The sequence below is a fragment of the Thamnophis elegans genome, chromosome 11 (assembly GCF_009769535.1).
Source record: "Thamnophis elegans isolate rThaEle1 chromosome 11, rThaEle1.pri, whole genome shotgun sequence".
NCBI classification, from domain to species: domain Eukaryota; kingdom Metazoa; phylum Chordata; class Lepidosauria; order Squamata; family Colubridae; genus Thamnophis; species Thamnophis elegans.
Window position 1 is genome coordinate 32,600,065 of NC_045551.1, and position 17,627 is coordinate 32,617,691.

Here is a 17,627-nt window from a genome sequence, read left to right on the forward strand (position 1 = left end):
TGGGGGGATGGCACTAGATTTGACTGACTTCTTAGAAAGCTTCATGTGGAATACTCTTTAAAATACTCTTATTTACCTTGAACTAAACTGCAGGGATTTCTCCAGGTAGTCCCTGAGCATTGAGGGGGGGAAATGAACGTGGGAGCAGAATCATAACTTCTAGGACCAATACAAAGCACAAATATGATCTTATCTTAATATTACACTGAACAGATGGTTTCACAGAAACAGATGGCAAATTAAATGTGATCAAATTTGGTTTTCATATTCCATGATTTTTTACTAACTATCTCATTAAACAGATTTTGAAGGCAATAGCAGCTGATGAGCATGTGTGAAGCAAACATTGAAAGATGACTAATCAAAATTATCCTTCCAGAAACATCACAGCATGTATTTTCAATTCTATAGAAAATGCTCCACATGGTGTATTTATTATCCTGGCATAATTGAAGATAATAATATTATCATAAGGATTCACTTTTGCAAATTTGCTAAGTTTCTTGAGAACTTCAGCAACACTATTATCTCGTTTATGAAAAGTTATAATAAATTAACAGCTTCCTTCATTTGCTGTCTTGCCTTCTTAGGGAGGTAATGCAACTATTTTGTCATGGAATCTATAGAAAAACATTCAAAGTATTGATTTATTTGCTTGATCCTCAACAATTCAAGTATACTGATTTATCTCCTAAGGATTTTTTATTTTGTTTAAGACAGACACTTTCTTATCCACTGTTTCTAAGTTATTAGCTGCAGCTTAAAATTTAACTGGCCAAAAAAAAAAGGTTTGAAAGAATAGTTTTGTTTTTTAAATTTTGCTTTAATATGGATTAATTTGTATAATCACAATTAGAGGAATGGGAATTTCTGTAAAAAAAATTATACAGAACACTTAATTTGCAACATCTTATAAATAAAATTTGTTTAAACAAATAATTGCTGTATCCAGGACTCTTCTAGAGTAGATTTTCTACATTGGTGGTATTCTGCCTCAGTTAAACGACTTTGGCTCAAGTTAATACACAGGGACTGAAAAATGCCTACTAAATATTATGTTGTTGCTGGAGTATGTATATATAGGACAGCTCTAAGAAATGTTTACATTAGCAGGGAAATGTATTCACTAGCCCCTAGTTTGCCAGAATTAATCTTGCCAAAACTGGAGAAAATGGAAGCATAGCAGATTAAAACATATTTGCAGGCTGAAAAGAATCAAACTGCTTACTTAAAGATATGAAACTGGATTTTCCCTTGCAATCTTTTCTGATGACGTCTGGATTCCATTTATTTTTCTTTAGAGTAATAGATACCCCTATTAAGATGTTGAACAATATGTACTTTCTGTTCTTTAATTAAATGTGGTATTAACAGAACAGTTCAGCTTCAAAAGTGCTATAACCTTTTAGAAAGCCGTATCCAAAAGAAATTGCCTGTTTCCTATGGAGAGCAATGGCTCATTTTTAAGCATCTGAATGGCATTAAAACAGACATAAAGGAGAAAGAACTTTCGAGAAAGTATTCTAACTTGTGGTAGGCATTTACATTTATTAAGAGGACTTTTAAGCAACCTATCTTGGCATGGAAGCTTTACAGGGAAAGCCTGATCAAGAGGTTCTAGTACACGGGTGTCAAACTTGCAGTATCACGTTGCCATCACGTGATGTATCGCAACATTTTTCCCTTTTGCAGAGCTGGGGTGGGCATGGCCTGCACGTGACACATCCAGCCTGTGGGCTGCCAGTTTGACACCCCTGCTGATCCAGGCCTGCCACACCTTGGAACTAGTTCCCTCGCTGCCACTGCGCCACCGCCATTTTGGATTTTAGTGACTGCATGTGCACAGTTCAATGTAAATTGTTCTGTGCATGTGCGAAGAACAATTTACATTGAAAAGTGCACATGCACAGGTTGCGAACCGGTAGTAAAACTGGCAGCAACCACTACTGATCTAAATGAAAGATTATAACAAAAATTATATAGCTAGGAACAGTGGTTATCAAAATGACTAATCATTACTTGAATTCTGTAATCAGAATCTGGGATCCGTAACCATCAACATATTTTTGCAGTTATTCCACTTTGCCTTTATTTCCACACATTTTTTTGAAATTCGCTAACAATGGACTAAAAAAATAGTATGATATGAATGAAAATACATATAGACTACAATAATGGAGTTGGAAGGGACCTTGGAGATCTTCTAGTCCAACCCCCTGCCTAGGCTAGAAACCTTACACCACTTCAGACAAATGGTTATCCAGCATCTTCTTAAAAATTACCAGTGTTGGAGCATTCACAACTTCTGGAGGCAAGTTGTTCCACTTATAAGTTGTTCTAACTGTCAGGAAATATATTGTAGATTTATCTTCTGGCAATACTAATTATTAATAATAATAATAATAATAATAATAATAATAATAATAATAATATGCAGCTTCCTGCAATAACCCCAGTGGAACTGCAAAAAACTGTGCTACTCGGAACATCTTATATTTTAAGAAGGTACTTGGTTGATACCTAGGACGCTGGCAGCAAACTGTATCAACCATTAGCACCAGTCACGAGTATTTGTAATGCATTTTTGAATGTTCAGTTGGCTGAGTTTCATTTTTAATGAATAAAGTATATATAATAAATAAAAATACAGGCTATGTCTAAAAGGCTATCAGATAAGGTAGTTGAGAAAGATTCAGGATACGTCAATTTGATATGTTTTATTTAATGAATGCATTCAATCAGAATATAATCAATGTATAAATCATGAGCACCAAAATAGCACTTTTATAGAATTTTGCTGTAGCAAAAGCCTATAGATGGCCCTACCTGATCTGCATACTGTTTGCACTGATCTAATGCTGATTTTGAGGGTGGAGGGATTGTCACTGAAGAATTCTTCTTTATTCATGCAGTATATGATAACTAAAAACTAAGTTATTACTTTAGCGTTTAATTTCCTAGGAAATGAGCTAATCTCCAAATTGCTGAATAGATCACAAAGTAAAGTGATCAATTTGTGATCAATGCTAGTGAAAGCGAATAATCGCAAACCTCCTTAGAAGTGTTCTCTTGTATTTTCCCTTTAACATTAGATTTTCCTTATTGGTATGCAACAATAGTCTTTAGTTTTATACATGTGGAAGCAGTGGTTTAGCCAGCTAAGAAAGTTAACATTGAGTTTATAAAGCATCATGCATATGACTACAGATCATACCAAAAGTTCTAAATTTAAGAATCTAGAAAATGCCCCTGAAAATTGATACTGTTTCATATAAGAAGATGAAATAAGATATCAAAAGCTGTAATGTTGACAGTTTTCCAGTTCTTCAAATGAGCATAATTGTAGTGTCCTTGGTGTTCTCTGAGCTTGGATGTTTTCTTACAGATATTTGCGATCATTAGGTTTCACTAGCATTGATTGCACATTAATATATTAATAAAAGTAATATAACATATATAGTGGCTTATATACTAAGCCACTTGCATATGACAGTAAGAGCATATCCCATTCCCTTCAAGCATTGATGATGTTACATAGTTTGGTAATAAAACATTTGCAAGAAAATATACAAGCTCAGAGGGCACCAAGGACCCATAGTTCAACCCTGAACTACAAATATTCTCTTCTATTGGTATAAATGTAAATGACATGCAAATCACTTCAAGGTAGAAGGTAGAAGCTCAAACCAAGTCTTGGTATGCAACTCACAGAACATTTTGGATGTGTTGACTCTATTTTAGGCTTCATCTAGGTAAATTACTGATGCATTTTATTTTACTTTATTATTTATTAGTTTTATTTTATTTTTCACATTTCTGTACCACCAGTCTCCCTTAAAGAAGGACTCAGGTCACTGGCCAGTGTACAATAAAATCAAATATAAAAAGTATTTGTAAAAATTAAAAATTTAGGAGGCAGCAAGAGATTAAAATTAAGCCACCTAGCATCATCTGGGGCAAGATGGGCAGCATAGAAGTGCAGTGGCGCAGTGGTTAAATGCAGCACTGCAGGCTACTGCTAGATCAGCAGTTCAGCGGTTCAAATCTCACCGGCTCAGGGTTGACTCAGCCTTCCATCCTTCCGAGGTGGGTAAAATGAGGACCCAGATTGTTGGGGGCAATATGCTGACTCTCTGTAAACCGCTTAGAGAGGGCTGAAAGCCCTATGAAGCGGTATATAAGTCTACTGCTATTGCTCAATCAATCAATCAAATTAGTTAAAAGGCAAAGGGAGGGCTCTTATAGGGCTAAACAGACCCACAGTTGTCTGCTGCCCCAGGCTCCCCATTTAGGGCACGGAGAGTCCAGAAGAGTGGAGGCCTGTCTCGCCTCTGGGAAAAGAATATTCCATAAAGTGGGGCAACAGCAGACAAGGCTCTCTTCATAGACTCTACCAATCAGAATTCTTTAATTGAATTCTGCAACATTCCCTGCCTGACCAGTTGTGATGGGCTGATGTAATGGGATGAAAATGATTCCATATGTAGCCCAGCTTCATACCATGCAGGACAATTGCAAATTATATGCATAGATCTAAGAGACCTGAAAAGTTACTCAGTGAAGTCTTTGGTTAAAATGTAAAGCATCTTGCAATAGAACATCTGACATCTTTAAATTGCTTTGTTAATCTAGGAGTCATGTTGGACATTGTACTGACAAGTTACGAATGCACATAAATTCTCCACTGTTAAACCAGATAAGTAGTTTTGTAAGCCTTACATAATTTAGGACTATAAACCTTTAGCTCAGACGTATGCATGTTTTGCTCTTAACTACTCTCACTTTAAAGAAGAATTTTATTTTATTTTCTGCATGAGAATGGTTTGTTTTTAAAGGGCAAGCCAATTTATGTCCACAGCAATTTTTCATGGTTTAACACAAGTTAACAAGTAAACTACATTTAACAAAATAGCATGGCTGTACTGTGGGATGGAAACCCCATTGAAAACCACTACAATACTGGTTGTTGTTTAGTCACTAAGGCGTGTCCAACACTTCACAACCCCATGGACTACTAGAACACCACCACCCCCTGTGTGTCCATCACTGTGTCCCAGAGTTTGCCCAAATTCATCATCAATGACACTAACCATATCTATCCTCTGCCATCCCCTTCTCCTTTTGCCTTCAGTGTTTCCTAACACCTAGGTCTTTTCCAGTGAGTCCTCTCTTCTCATTAGATGGCCAATGTATTTGAGCTTCATCTTCACTATCCGTCCTTTTAGGATAGATTGATTTGACCTTCTTGCAATCCAAGGGATTCTCAAGAGTCTTCTTCAGTACCACAATTTGAAAGAAACACTTGTTCAGAGCTCAGCCTTTCTTATGGTCCAACTCTCCCAGCCATACATTACTACTGAGAAAAAACCTTTGTTGGCAAGGTTATGTCGCTGCTTTTTACTATGCTGTCTAAGTTTCTCATAGCTTTCCTCCAAAGAGAAATCATCTTTTAACTTCATGGCTGCAATCACTATCTGCAAAGATCTTGGAGCCCAAGAAAATAAAATCTGTCACAGCTTTCATTTCTTCCTCTTCTACTTGCCAGGAATTGATGGGATTGGATACCATGATCTTAGTTTTTTAATATTGTGTCTCAAGCCAACTTCTCTTTCATCCTCCTCAAGAGGCTCTTTGGTTCCTCTTCCTTTTCTGCCATTAGAGTGGTATCATCTTCATATCTGAACCACAGCACTTATTTTCAGGTAAAAAGGTGACAACTAATAAAAGAGATACAAATATAGGTGATATAGCTATAGATGCCCAAAATATCTTTTGCATTTATTTTCAGCCATTTTGGTTTAATTTATTAGAGAAAACATTTCTAGATTCTTTTTTTTACCCCTCCAAATAAAATTATGTTGACTGAAAGCAGGATTCTAGCACTCAGAGAATAATCCAAGTGGGTGGAATTGTCTTGGTGTCCTGCCTTCTACTGTAATATCATCTCACTTGTCTGCACTTTCCAATTAAATTACTAATTAGGGAACTTATATTCCAAGGCCTTTATAATAGACAAAGAATCTTATATTCCAAGGCCTTTATAATAGACAAAGAATGAGCAGCTTGGGGGATGCAGAAAGACACCTTCTGAAGCACCCTGAGAGATTAAAAAACCCATTATCTTTCCCAGGAAAAACACATTTAGGAAACAAGGAGGCAGATTTTAGTTTATAATTAATACTGTATATACCATCCATTTCACTATGGACAAGAATATCGAGCCAATTAACTATCCTAAATGAGTAGTAGTTCTATTATCCATTGCCAAAGGTTACAACAGCATTAAAACATTATCATTTTTTTCTTAGTATAAAATAAACTCTAGCCCAGGAGATAGAGGACTGACTATTGTATCTTACCAACTTGTAATTAAAAAAACTTAAAGAAAAACTAATTAAATGATTAAATTGTAAACTAAATTGACTTTTTGATCATGTTTTTGAGAAGGGCTTTTTGGCATCATCTTTTGGCATATTTTGGAACAGGGAATACTAAATTCAGGGATCAATAGGACTGTACTAAAATCAGAGTATTCTTATGATCAGTCTCTATTACAGCCATTTGAACTATTAGCAAAATAGTAGGGAAAGATGAAAGAGAATGGAAACAAATAAGTGACATATATAAAATTGTAGTCACTGAAATCACAATTTATTATTAGCCAGGATTTTTCTTCTCTTTTCTTTAGGGGATGGGGAAAAGGGTTTTCTCTATGTGGTTATTTTTTTTATTCCAAGCAACACTGTTTTTATTTTTCAGTCCAACATCACATACTTATTCCTCTTGAGCTATTATTACGTAGTCTTCTATTCATTTTTCTGTTCGGCTCCTTCCTCATGCCTCAGTTTTCCCATGATTTCTTATACCTCATTTTAAAAAAACCAAGTAGAACGTTAGTCAGTCATTACTACAAACTTGTCTTTTGACCCCATGTCCACCACCTATTCATATTAAAATGCAAAAGGTTGATTAGAAAAAAATAATAATAGGTTTCTGCCTTCCCTCACAAGTGCTAGTAGAGTTCTCTTCTTTAATATCAGATAGACTAATTTGGGTTCAATTTCGTAAAGTTTTAAGTTTTTACCATTTGATGCTGTTACAATAGTTTAGATACATACTCCCTTGAAAGAAAATTAAAGCAGCCTTTTTGTACAAATCGACCGCTTCAAAAAGATGTTTCTTTCATCCATTTGCTTTGAAGTAAGAATGATCAGTATGAAAGGAATGGCTGGATACAATTAATTAAAGGAAAATATCAGTGACATCAAATCCAGGATCATTCTTCTAAGCTGAAAAACTTGTAGTATTAGGATCTAAATTGCTGGTGGGGGAGGTGTTCCTGGTGAGGCCTTTGACATTTATTGATGTACATGAATACTCAAGGGATTTAAAAAAACCAATAATCTTGTACTGAAAATAGCATGAAGCCCTCAAATAAATGAAACGGTTAAAAAACTGGAGACAATGTATGAATTCATCCCAATGTATGAATTCATCCCAATGTATGTTTCTGCAGCAACAGCTCTCTATAGAACTAATCAGCATTAAGATTTCTAAATAACAATAACAAAAAAACCACTAAGATGATAGATGCATGCAAGATATATTCAGAATGCATCCTTAGTTTCATGTGATTAGTATATAGTTTTTAAAAATAAGTCCTATATCTTTATACAACCAATTTTGTTGTACTTATTTTGTACAATGACAATAAAGGCTATACTACTTACTATAAGCTGGAAATTTTTTTTTTCATCTATGAAGATTTTTTAAAAGTGTTTTTTCAATTGGAAATTTCATATATTGGAATAAAATCCAGGGCCTTACATATAGTCTCCTTGTGATGAAGCAGAATTTCTATTTCATCTCAGTAGTACTTCCCCCAAGTTTGTCCCAGAGATTCCCTTAATCCTCCAAACTAGTTTTGAAAATTCCCAAAGTTGATTTCCAGGAGAAAGGATGGAAATTATTCCTCTAGCAGGTACGATTTAATAGGGATTAATCAATACCTTTTTCTTGAAGCTCCATCTCTATCCAAGATTAGAAAAAAGGAAATATAGCCCTAAATGGACTATAGATTAAGAATAATAGGAGTGCATTTGATAGAGCATGAGTGAGTACATAAATTGAAATTTCTCTGATATATTTGATACTGCTTCCTATACAAGGGTAGTACAATGAACAGGCAATCAACATTGCATTAAAACCATATCAAATAATACAGTATACATTAAAAATAGGCATCTAAAGAATGCATAGAACAAACTTCCAAGATTTGTATTTGAGGGCAAGAGAAGAGTGTGTGCATGTGCACGTACATACACATACACACATAAACATGCTCACTCAAGAATATCTTTAAATCACTCAAAAGCATGGGTAGTGCATGGTTCGAATGTATGCTGACAGCCCAAAGCCAGGAGGTCAATCCTGACCAGCTCATGGTTGACTCAGCCTTTCATCCTTCCAAGATCAATAAAATGAGGATCCAGATTGTTGGGGGCAATATGCTACTGACATTGTAAACCACTCAGAGTGCTGTAAAGTACTATGAGGCAGTATATAAGCTTAAGTGCTAGTGCGCTATCATTGTAATTAATATTAATGCCTTCATCCATCATAGTGATAAAAAAAACTTGGCATAAACAAAAGATGCCTTAGTTTATGAATGAATAGTGATGAACTGCAACTGATATAACAAGGATCATGTCTCTAACAGAGCCACAGTGATTCTGCAACCAAAGAAAGCACTAATGCAATAAGTCTGCCAATACTGATGTTCACCATGGTTACTGAACAAGCTGTAAATGCTCATTAGTACAGAACACTAAGCAATAATGGTTGGGTTGGATTGATACATTAAGCTAAGTCAGGGGCTGGCAGCCTGATACTGATCACAGACATCTTTCTTGGCAGTTGCTCAACTCCTTATCATCTCCCTTGATCCTAAAAAGAAGCAGCAAGGAACAAAAATGAATTTGCTAATAAATGAGATATTTTTTAACAGGCCACACCCAGCACCACAGACTTTTATCAGAATAAGCAAGCCCCATGTGCCAGTTGTATTAATAGCAAAAAATGGACATTTTTAAACGGAAGACTATGGGTATGGGAAATCCAAGACATATTAGACATTATTGTGGCAAAGGTTATTATGTACAAAGTGGTGATACAAGTGCTTTTGGCATTGTTTTTTATTTATTATTAAATTTCTATGCCACCATCAAGCACGCTGAGGCGCTGCTTACAAGTTTCACTGTTTAAAAATAACTCTGTAAAGTTCCCCTTGCAAATATGTGCTAGTCATTCCCGACTCTAGGGGGCAGTGCTCATCTCCATTTCAAAGCCGAAGAGCCAGCGCTGCCGAAGCCATCTCTGTGGTCAAGTGGCTGGCATGACTAAACCCCGAAGGCGCACGGAACACTGTTACCTTCCCACCAAAGGTGGTTCCTATTTTACTATGTGCATTTTTACGTGCTTTTGAACTGCTAGATTGGCAGAAGCTAGGACAAGTAACGGGAGCTCACTCCATTGCATGGCTAGGGATTCAAATCATCAAATTGTCAATCTTTCTGATTGACATGCCCAACGTTTTAGCCACTGAGCCACCACGTCACTCTGTATCTGCATCCTATACAAATGTGTCCCTTCTGAGTATTTTCATAATAAATGGGAAATGTAAAAAACCTGCAATCTTGTAGGACCAGTAGTAACTAAAGGGGAGAAATTATTTGTGCTTCAACAGTGGGACAGAAAGCAATGGATCCCTACTCCAGAATTGGCATATCTTAGAAATTACAACTTATTGTACAAGCTTTCAGGGAATGGCAGTATGCCCCCAAGAGAATGTAGAAATACGTTTGACTCTGAGTTTTATTACTTAAATACCCAAATAAGTGTTTCTTTATAGAACACATTTGCTTATTACGTGGGTGTTTTCTATAAACTGTTATCATATGTTTTCAATGTGTTCCTTGTTCTCCTGCATTTCCTACTCAATCCATTACTCTATTCATATCTCATCCATCTGGGAAATCTACAGAGCTCTTCCTATATATCTTTTTTTCTTATTTTATAAATCTTTGGAATTGTTTTGATAGTGCCATGCCCAGTGTTTTCCAAACTTTGGTTCCTTGAAGATAGGGGGACATCAATTCCCAAAATTCTTCTATGTTTTAAAAATCTTTTCCAACTACAACTTTCTCAGGTTTTCTTTTTCTCTCAACCCACTGATTCTTCCGTCATATACAAACAAATTTTGAGACACCATCCTTATTCTCTCAATAGCAGCAGCACTTAAGACTTTTGTATCGCTCCATAGGGCTTTGCAGCACTCTATGAGCAGTTTATAGATGTGAGCATATTTCCCATAACAATCTGGGTCTGCATTTTAAAAACTTTGGAAGGATAGAAAGCTTGAGCTGGTCAGGATCAAACTCCTGGCTATGTGCAGGGTTATCCTGCAATACTGCATTCTAACCACTGCACCATCAGGGCTCCTCCTCCTATAGGACACAATGATCTCAAAGTATGTCTCCAATAGCCATTGTTCATTTTTTAAAATTTAGTACACATTCATTTGTCATCTCAGGAGTTGCCACAAAGAAGAGGAAGTCAATCTATTCTCCAAAGAACCCAAAGACAGGACAAGAAGCAATGGATGGAAACTAATCAAGCAACCTAGAACTAAAAATAAATTTCCTGACAATTAGAACATTTAATCAGTGGAACAACTTGCCTCCAGAAGTTGTGAATGTTCCAACACTGGAAGTTTTAAGAAGAGATTGGACAACCATTTGTCTGAAATGGTATAGGGTTTCCTGAGCTGTGGGACAGCATGTTCCATGAGCACGGGATTTTCTGAGCAGGGAGTTGGATTAAAAGACCTTGAAGGTCCCTTCCAACTCTGTTATTCTATTCTGTTCTGTTATTCTGACAACAGCCTAATGAGGACTAGAAGTGTCTCTCTTTTTCTTTTACTGAAGATCTGAAAAAGTGGAAATCTGAAGTCTTTTCTCCTATAAACCACCTGGATTCTAACATCTTGCCAACAGAGTTGGAAGGGACCTTGGAGGTCCTCTAGTCCAACCCTACACCACTTCAGATAAATGGTAATCCAACATCTTCTTAAAAACTTCCAGTGTTGGAGCATAACTTCTGGAGGCAAGTTGTTCCACTGATTAATTGTTCTAACTGTCAGGAAATTTCTCCTCAGTTCTAAGTTGCTTCTCTCCTTGATTAGTTTCCACCCATTGCTTCTTGTTCTACCCTCAGGTGCCTTGGAAAATAGTTTGACACCCTCTTCTTTGTGGCAACCTCTGAGATATCTGAACACTGCTATTACGTTACCCCCTAGTCCCTCTTTTCATTAAACTAAACATACCCAGTTCCTGCAACCGTTCTTCATGTTTTAGCCTCCAGTCCTCTAATCATCTTTGTTGCTCTTCTCTGTACTCTTTCTAGAATCTCAACATCTTTTTTACTAAAATTGGATTCAGTATTCCAAATGTGGCCTTACCAAGACAATATAAAGTGGTATTAACCCTTCACAAAATAATAATAGTGAATTTCTGCAATGCTGCGTAATGTGGCTACATAATATAGAAATATGCAGCTAGAAGAGGTAGGCCTGCCTTGGGGAGACAGATCAATTTCATAAAAAAACCAAACTTTACTGAAGATTAGAAAGTATATAATAACAAATATTTTTCCCCTAAAGTCAGGATTATTTACCTCAAAAGTCTCCGTGGAAAGGTACTGTCAGCCTCTGCCTTGCTGCTGCAGCTGCCATTGAAACGGGGAGTGGGGGCATGGTATTTGGGAGGGGAATCATTATGTGCTGGAGGAATGTTCTAGAAGCTGTCCTGACCATCTCATTGCGCATGTGGAGGAAGGGAGTTTCCCGCCAAGGTTAACTGTCCAGCATTCTACCCTGATGAGGTTTTTTGAAGATATCTCCCACCTGACAGTTGGGGGAATTATTATTGGACTATGGACTGGGGTGCCAAGGGGAGGGGATTGAACTATACATGATATTCTTTGCTTTCGTGCCCAATTACCCAGACTCAGCTTTGCTTTGCTACTATTCATTTGTAATTAGTAAACGTACACTTAATTTCAACCAAATGGAGTTGAGTGGTTTCTTTCCTGATTATTAAATGAAGCAGCACCTGAAAGTGGTGAAAGTGGATGCAACGTTCTTCTGTTCTGGAAGGGCCATTAAATAGGAGACAGGTTGCAAAGTGAGAATCCTATAGAGAGGACATATGAAGGTTCATAGATTAGAGACTTCAATTTCAGATAGCTCTAAGAAGAGGATATTGTTGTATTTTCCTTCTAGCATCACTGATGTAGAGCATTAAAATGAACTAGGAAGAAAGCTCTGCAGTGGCTTAAATGCATAATATCAAATAGGAAATTTGTTAGCATAAGCAGCTTTCAGTTGATCCCCAATTCACAGAGTTTAATAAAAGCTTCCCTGATATTTTGGGGAGATCTATATCTAGATCACTTTTTTTAAAAAAAAAATCAGCTTTGCCCTAACAAGTTCCAAGTCAAGAAACATTTTGCTTTGGAAAGTGAAATCGACTTCTATCCTGTAGTTGGACCTTCCAGGTTGAAATCAAATTATTACAGTGTAGTAGAGCAAGCAAATAATTTCTTATAAAACAATTTGTGCCAATGTATTGAATTAGCAAATACAAGCACAAATTGTAAGGGAGACTAACCCAGACACAGCATGGGACTTAAATAAAGCTCTTACTGGATTGGGTGGTTACCATTTAGCTTTTTGCAGATGCACACTGGGATCTCTGTAGCATCTCGGAAATTATTTCACATTTGAAGATCTTAATAGTCACTAATAGCCTTCTTGGGTACAATCTATGAGTTTCTGTCAGCTTTTCAATGGCTGTCCTAATTTGTTCCCTCCATGAACGAGAGGAATGAAAAGTTATTTTGAAGATCTGCCTTGCTCCATTAATTTTTTATTCATTTGCCAACAAATTTATAGCACAGGACTCCCTTTGGAAAAAAATGGGGGGGGGATGCAATCATAATTTTGGAGTTGCTTTTCCTTATCTCAATAGGTTGCTAAGGTTTAAAAAATCTCCTGGCTCAGGAATTTGTGCAGTAGAAGAGATAGCTGCTTCATCAGCATCAACTGTATATATTAATTGTTTTGGGAAAGTGAAACTGACTTTTGGTGAAATGTTAAGGGGAAGACAAACCAAAGGTAGCCTTGTTCTATTCTTGTTTTGGAATTCAGCTTGTAGAGCAATGGTTATCAACCTTTCCTTTACCACAGACCAGAGATGATATTCAGCAGGTTCTGACCAGTTCTGGAGAACTGGCAGCAGAAATTTTGAGTAGTTCAGAGAACCGGTAGATACCACCTCTGACTGGCCCCGCCCCCATCTATTCTCTGCCTCCCGAGTCCCAGACGATTGGGAGCAAGTGGGAATGGAGATTTTACAGCATCTGTCCCGTCACGCCCAACAAGCACACCCACAGAACCAGTAGTAAAAAAATTGAATCCCACCATTGCCCTAGATCCCCATTTAGGGCCATGGACCCCTCAAGATTTAAATCATAATCTTTCTTCATGAACCTCCTGTGACAACATCATGGCTCTCCTGCGATCCACGGACCACAGCTTGAGAACCACTGCTCAAACTGTGATTTGAGGACTGAACCAATCTCTCTGAGGGAGATAAGCTTGAGAGGAAATTGGGGACTTTGTGGTGATGGTTAAAACAGGTAGAAAATACAGCAGCAGAAACACTAATGTGCACTATGCAATTAGCATGTTACAACTCTGCTCGGTGAACTACACGGATTGCCAGTATGCAACCTTATCAATGTTCTCCTTTTTTCTCTCTTGGTGGGATCCAACAAAGAAGCTTCTGTAATAAGGGGTAATTTAGGAATTAGAAGTTTAAGAACCACTGACCTAAAGCACTTCAATAAAGTCTTATATTTTTTTGTATGTAATCTCTTATATGTTTGGTGGTGTTATATCTGGAGAACTCTAGGGTTCAAACCTCCCAGACAATTCAAGGGATAATGATCTGGCCTGAATGCTCCAACAGTCCTAGAACAGAAGGAATAGGAATGAAATGGAATATTCTTTCTTGGCCAAATGGGATTGGACACAAAGCATTTGTCTCTAGTGCATAAGCTCTCAATGTACATACAAGCAATAAAGTGATGACTCATACATCATAACATACAATCATAAATCATAAGATACAACCAACAAAGTCATAAGGTACAATAGGAGTAGGTAATAGGAAAGATGAGAAAGATAATAATTGATAGACTCAATAATCATCTATTATCAGAAGCTCCTTGGGCATTCAAAAGAGTGTCAGAATGTACCTTTTTCAAATTGTTAAAGCAGGGAGATTATTTCTAAAGTTCTCATAGCCACTTCAGAAGCTTCTTGAAGCAATTTCCACATGTTTAAGCACACATGTTCACTTGAAAAATATTGGGATAAAAGCATTTAGATAAAGAAGAACTAGCTTGATTGGCTTTAGCATTTTAAACAAAGAGGCATCTTGGAAGAGATAACATTGTGGGATAAGTGGAAAAAAAGTATTATTCAAAAGTATTTGACCTGGGCTTGATGAGTTCATTATCTGGAAACCCATTTTTGATTGGATTACACCTAATTACACAAACGAGATCTCTTGAGTCCTGGGAGTCGGTAAGATATTGCAATGTTTTCTCTGACTTTTTTCCCCCCCGGGATCAGGTTGTGAGAAGTTACTTGTGCTATTTTGTTCATATTGAATATGTCTGGTCTAATGAAAAGGACTAGGGAAGACAGGTTGCAGTGTTCCAATATTTTTTTTGAAAAAGTTTTTTTTTATTTTTTGTTCTCTATATACAATTATAAGTATATATTCACAAAGTTATTATTCTTTTTTACATTCGTCATTCTTATACATTTGTCATTCCATTTATAGGGTTATAATATACCAGTTGGGTTGCTTTGTTTACCATCCCTTCCCAGTTTTGACACCACTTTCTTTTCCCTTCTCTACTTTCTTCCTTCCTCTCTCCTTTCCCTTCCTTCTTCCATTACCTCTCCCCTATTCCTCTCTTCCTCTTCCCCTTCCTGCTCTCTCTCCTTCTCCCTTCCATCTTTCTTTCCACACCTCTAGCTTCCTTCCCTCCTCTTCCTCTCATCTCCTTCTCTCTTCCTTTCTTTTTCTATTGTTGTAGGTGTCTCTTCCAGCTCTTAATTTTTATTTTCTTGGGGTGGTATTTCTGCAGACCCCAAAAATAGTTGAATATCATTTCTTGTTCCATTTCCTTCTCAAACCTGTCTTGATTGTGTTTTCTTCCCTTTTGTATCTTACTTTTGAATATATACTTATATATTATTATTTTCTTCCCTATTTCCCCCCTTTTCTACTTAATGGCATATCATCTGGGTTCCATATCTTCCACTTACTCTTTTCTGTATGTCTTTCTCTAACCCTTCATAAAATCTTCCCATGTCTTGAAGTACAGCGATTCCTCTTTATCTTTTATTTTCAAAGTCAATCTGTTCATCTCTGCAGTCTAGATTTTTTTTTATTATCTCCTCTTCTGTTGGTACCTTATTTAGTTTCCAATTTTGAGGGTTAAGAAAGGAGAATATAAATTACAAGCATTCACTGATGATTTGGTTCATTATGGAAGACCCAATAGAAACAGGGCCAAAACTAATTGGAATAAGAGAGGAGTATGGAGAAATAGCGGGTTTGAAGATTAATAAAGATAAAACAAAAATCTTGGTGAAAAATATAATAGAAAAACAGAAAAGAGAACTAATGGGAAAGCTGGATGTACAGGTGGTGAAAAAAGTATAATACTTGGATATCTATTTGACATCAAGATGTGTAACAACAAAGGAGAATAACTATTATAAGGTGAGAAAACAAATAGAAATAGATTTAGAAAGATGGAAAAACTTACAATTATCACTAATGGGAAGAATAGTGGTAAAAAAGATGAACGTATTACTAAGAATATTATACATATTTCAAACGATACCAATAAAACTAGAGAAAAAATATTTTGAAAGTATGAACAAAATAGTGGGGAAATATATATGGAAAGGGGAAAAAAAGCAAGAATCAACATAAAAATGTTGCAAGATGTAAGAGCTCGAGGTGGGTTTGGATTGCCAAATTGGGAACTGTATTATCAAGCAGCGGTATTAACTTGGATGAAGGAATGGATTGTATTGAGAAATGCAAGACTTTCACATTAGAAGGACATGATTTGCAACTAGATTGGCATGCCTTTTTGTGGTATGGTAAAAGTAAGATACATGGCTACTTCCAAAGATATTACGTAAGGAATGGATTATTAATAACATGGCAAAGAGTAAAAGAGAAACGTTATTTAGAAATACCAATGTGGCTTTCAACAATGGAAGCATTGACACATCCAAATACTAATAGCATGAAGAATATTGATTATATAAAGTTATCTTAACAGAAAGGGAGGAACTAAAACAAAAGCAAGAATTGGAAGAACAAAGGATTGATATAGGTTGGTTTTCACAACTGCAAATATGAGCAAGGTATGAAAAAGATAAGAGGGAATATGGTTTTAATTTGGGAAGGTCAGAGCTGGATAAGATACTGATAGGAACAGAAGAAAAAAATAATTAAGAAATTGTATAGTTATTTATTAAGAATTAGACTAGAAGAAGTGGTCAAGGACACTATGTTAAACTGGACAAAGAATTTTGGTTATACATTTGAGCTAGAAATTTGGCAGCAACTATGGGAAATAAACTATAAACTAACCATGTCAACAGCCTATAAAGAAAACTTGTAGAAAATGTTTTATAGATGGCACATGGCACCAGAAAAACTAGCTAAGATGTTTAAAGATAAATCAAGAAAATGTTGGAAGTGTCAACAAGCAACAGGTTCATACTATCATACAGTATGTGGTGGATATGTGCAGAAGCAAGGAACTATTGGACCAAAATAAAAACATGGTTAGAGGAAATATTACAACAAAAGATAAGAGTCCATACCAGAGATATTTTTATTGGGTATCCTTCCAGAGAAATATAAGAAAGAAGATACTTATTTGCTTATACATGTAACTACAGCAGCGAGAATTGCATTTGCTCAAAATTGGGGGGGATATTTGAGGGGCTACTATAAAGACGAGGGAGGATCAAACTATTTTCCAAGCACCAAAAGGCAAGATGAGAAACAATAGATGGAAACTAACCAAGGAGAGAAGCGAACTAGAACTAAGGAGAAATTTCCTAACAGTGAAAGCAATTAACCAGTGGAATGTCTTGCCTTCAGAAATTTGGGCACCCCATCACTGGAAGCTTTCAAAAAGAGACTGGAAAATCATTTATCTGAAATGGTATAGGGCCGTGATGGCCAACCTATGGTATGCCAACCTAAGCCATATTTTCCGGCACAGCATGCCTCAGCTCCAGCATGCATGCACGCGCCAACTAGCTGATTTTCAGCCTTCCAGAGGGCCGAGGGAGGCCATTTTCACTATCCCCAGGCTTCAGGAAAGCCTTCAGAGGGGGAAAAACAGGCCCAACAGGCCAACTGGAAGTTCGTTCCCAAGCTTCCAGTTGGCCAGTT